The 3,795-nt window shown below is 57.2% G+C and overlaps 1 non-coding gene across 1 annotated transcript; it reads right to left on the bottom strand.

The window, feature by feature from the left end:
• Positions 1–390: 390 nt before the first annotated feature.
• On the bottom strand, positions 391–462 carry TRNAW-CCA (transfer RNA tryptophan (anticodon CCA)). The gene has a single exon. It is a non-coding gene; the product is annotated as a tRNA-Trp (tRNA).
• Positions 463–3,795: the final 3,333 nt, after the last annotated feature.

Below are 3,795 nucleotides of genomic sequence, written 5' to 3'. Positions count from 1 at the left end.
GGGGCGGCGGACGGTCCCCGGGACACGCGGGGCGGCGGACGGCCCCCGAGGACACGCGCCGGGGCCGCGGCGGCTCGCGGGCGGGGGCCCACCTCGCGCGGGAGACCTCCGGGCGAGGTCCCCCCGGGCTGCGGCGTGGGGGGAGGGGACGCGAGCGGGACGGCACGCGCGGGGGGGAGGGGTGGCTCTGAAGCCGGGCGCAGCGCCCGCGCGAGTCCGGGAGGAGCCGCGTGCTGACAGGCCCCACCCCTGCTCGCGCCGGGAAGGAAAAGTGCAGGTTTTCCGACGGGATGGGGGGATGATACACCTCCGTGAGGCCAAACCCCTCGCGTGGGGGCCTCGCCTCCGCTCCTCACGCGCCCCTGCACTCGGGAAGGTAAAAAGCCAGGTTGACCCCGACGTGACTTGAACACGCAACCTTCTGATCTGGAGTCAGACGCGCTACCATTGCGCCACGAGGTCACAGCGAGCCGGAACGTCTGAGTCGCTAAAGGCCTCGCTGGGGCGGCGCCGTCTCGCGGCCCCGCAGACGCAGGCGCTGCGTCCGCGCCGCCCGCCCTCTGGGGGCGGAGCCGCGCCTGCGCGGGCAGGGAGGGGGCGGTGCGAGAGAGAGGGGGCGGGGCCGCGGCCTGGGAGGTGCGGCCGCGGCCTGGCGGGGCGGCTCCTTCCAGAGCCCCCAGAGGAAGAAAACCCAGGCGGGTGGCCCCCCTCCCATGGCCGGGAAACTAGCACTTGACAAACACGACAACCTTGTTTCGTTTTACTTTGCAATTAGCTCGTTGCGTTTGTCAATTTTTAAAAATTGAAGCATGGTTGACTTGCAGTGATTATTTTTAAACTCTAAAAGTGAACACTGTCTTTGTGGAAAGTCAGAGCAGCGCCTGGAAGAAAATCAGAATCCCTGAGCCCCCACCACCCGGACGTAATCACTGCTCGTGCTCACGTGTGCCGCGTTGCTCCTTGCGGATTTCCACCGGCTGCATCTGCACCCCGAGCGCGTTCCTGAACGTGCGACCGGCGTGCAGCACACACCCGGAGGAGCAGCCGTGGACCTTCGCCGAGTGCAGATGCCTGCGTGTCGGGCGCCCAGGCGGAGGGAGACAGTAGCGCCCCCCGCCTCCAGTCCCTGCAAGTCCGCTCTCCAGGTGACAGTGTACGCTACATATAGCATTTTGCTAACAGTCTCCCTTGTCACTATGTCGTCCGCGTACTTAGTTAACATCTTTTCTAGCATAATTTTACCGGGCTCATTGTCCGCCTTACGGGAGTCCTAAGTCCCTGCTCTTGGACAGTACTTTTCCCTTTTTATTAAATAAGAAAGATAAAACTACTAAATAAGTGAGTAAAAAAGCTACTGAGTAAGCAAGAGCATTATCCCGGTCTGTTTAAAAACAAGAAGCATCAACTAATTCACTAAATACAACACCCGCAGGGCCTGGGGTTCTTTAGAGGAGGAGAGATGGAGCCGCCCGGCCTCTGCGGGAAGAAGGGAAACCGGTGCCTGATGCGTCCAGTGAAGCCAGGGTGGGGGTGGTCTGGCCATCCTGACCACCAGAGCGGAGGCCACCAGAGCGTCCACCGTCTAACAGGAAAGGAGTCGTGGCAATTTCTGTGTTTGTGGACACGCGTGACGCTAGCGGCATTTGGGATTGACCCCAGGGCTGTCAGAGAAGCAGAGGCCAGAGGCTCTGTCCCTGTCCTCCCCGGGGGTAGAGCCAGCCAGCCCGCAGCAAGACCGCTCATGCCGTGTCCAGATTCCCTGCAGCAGAGACCGGAGTCACCCCCTTACTGCTTTTGGTGGCCCAGGGGTGACGTGGACCCTGATGGGCGGCGGGGGGAGGAATGGGGGACCGAGGGAGTGGAGGGAGCCAGTGAGATTTGGGTTCATCCTCAGACTGATCACACTCCCTTCTCTCCCCGCAAGCCCTCTAGCCTGGGCCGCACAGGGGCCCAGCATCTACTGGAAGGAATGCCTCACCCCTAAGGAAAGACCAGAGACGCTCTTGAAACCCCGCTCGGAGTCTTGGATGCACACGTCCCTGCCCCTCTTCTCCTCGGATGGGGAGGCAAAACCTGGCGTTTCATCGTGCGGCGGGAGCGCTCCTACTCCAGGGCGCGGTGATGCGCGCGGGCCAAAGGGGCTCGTGCGGGCAGCGCGGGCCCTGCCTGCCAGGCCGGACCAGAGTGCGGGAGGCCAGTCATGCAGCGGTGCTGGGTCAAGGCCTCTGTGTGTCTCGGCCCCGGGGGTGGGGGGGGGTGGACATCGGCCCCGCGCGCCCTGCACTGGGAGCACAGAGTCTTAACCACTGGCCCGCCCGGGAAGTCCCCTAATTTTTATATTTCAAGGTACTGCATTTACAAAATTTATCCTAACTGCTGCAGGGTCTGGCGCCGCCACCCTCAGGAGAATGCCTCCCTCACCTCACCCTCGTTCCTGCCCTGCTGCTCACCAAAATTCTGCTCATGCCCAGAAATCGCAAAGAACTGCTTCCTTATTTTAGAACTAAACTCTATTACACACACACACACACCCAGAAGCAAACAAGCAAACCTTCTGTAAAATATGCAAATCTTCAAAATGACAAAACAGTCAATGTCCAATTAAATACAAAAAAAGGCTACTTGCCAACATTGGCGAGGGTGTGGGGAAACAGATATTCTCACTCAGGACTGCAAAAAACTGTAACCTGGACTAGCTACTTGGAGTGTAATGTGGCAAATGGTTTAAAATGCTCTGTCCAAGCATTTCCTCTTCTAGAGAACAGGTGCTAAAGGAACCGTTAAGGACAGATGCAAAGCTGTACCTTCAAGACTGTTTGCATCAAAGTTGCGTTTGTATCAGTGAAGCCCAGGAGCCCTCTAGGCTGTTCAGCTGCACAAGCTCTGTCTAGATTCCCAATGGGGTGAGCAGGGGTGCTGGCCGCCGCAGGTGCTTGCATTTATGAGCTACCTGAATAAAGGGACGTTGTACTGAGACTCCGGGAGCAACTGCTGTGGGGGAAGGATGCGGGGAAGGAACATTCACATTTTTCATTAGAAATTCTGGGAGCCAATGTCAAGTAACCCGGAGCCCCAGGCCAAGGGCAGGACTCCTCCAAGCTGTGGCCTCCTGATTAATTGACAAGAAAGGCCACTCACAGCCCGTGATGGGAGACGGAAGCCTCTGGCCGAGGCACAGAGGAAAGAAAAAATGCAGGTTTGGGGCCAATGGAAGAAGTTTTCACATATTGAGGTGTGGGGAAGTCGTTCTGGCTCATACACGAGTTCACTGGAACTTGATGCTGACTAGGACAGCCTGCCTGTGGCCTGTCAGACATACATCGTACACCTGCTTTAAAGAAAAGGGTGCACTGACCAGAAGTCAAGAATGTCCATGTTGAAAATAAAGATGAAACGCCTCCCTTCCTGGGGTACCAGGGCTGCTTTCTCCTTCGATGGTAAGACTCCCTTCCCAGGTGCCAAGGCCACCCTGACTCGCCGTGCATTTGCTGGTCTGGTTTTTTGAAACCTTGAAGGAATGTATCCCTGACTTGTTTGATGTTCTTTGTTCTGACAAGATATAAAACTGCGCTGGAAACCATGCTTCTCTGGAGCAGTTCCTCGGAGCTACTGAGAGGCTGTCTCCCGGGCTACAGTCCTCAGTTTGGCTCAAATAAAACTCTTTTCCGTCCCCATTAGAGTCTGGTTGTTGAGTAGTTGCATTGACAGGGAGTCTGTGAACTTCAGGCATTTAGATTTTCATGATGATTTTGGTTTTTGTTTGTGTAATATTTATTTATTGACTTGGCTGCGCTG

The sequence above is a fragment of the Hippopotamus amphibius genome, chromosome 17 (genome assembly GCF_030028045.1).
Source record: "Hippopotamus amphibius kiboko isolate mHipAmp2 chromosome 17, mHipAmp2.hap2, whole genome shotgun sequence".
In the NCBI taxonomy this organism is placed as follows: Eukaryota; Metazoa; Chordata; class Mammalia; order Artiodactyla; family Hippopotamidae; genus Hippopotamus; species Hippopotamus amphibius.
Note: the sequence above shows the minus strand (reverse complement) of the source record. Positions and strands in the feature narration are given on the sequence as shown.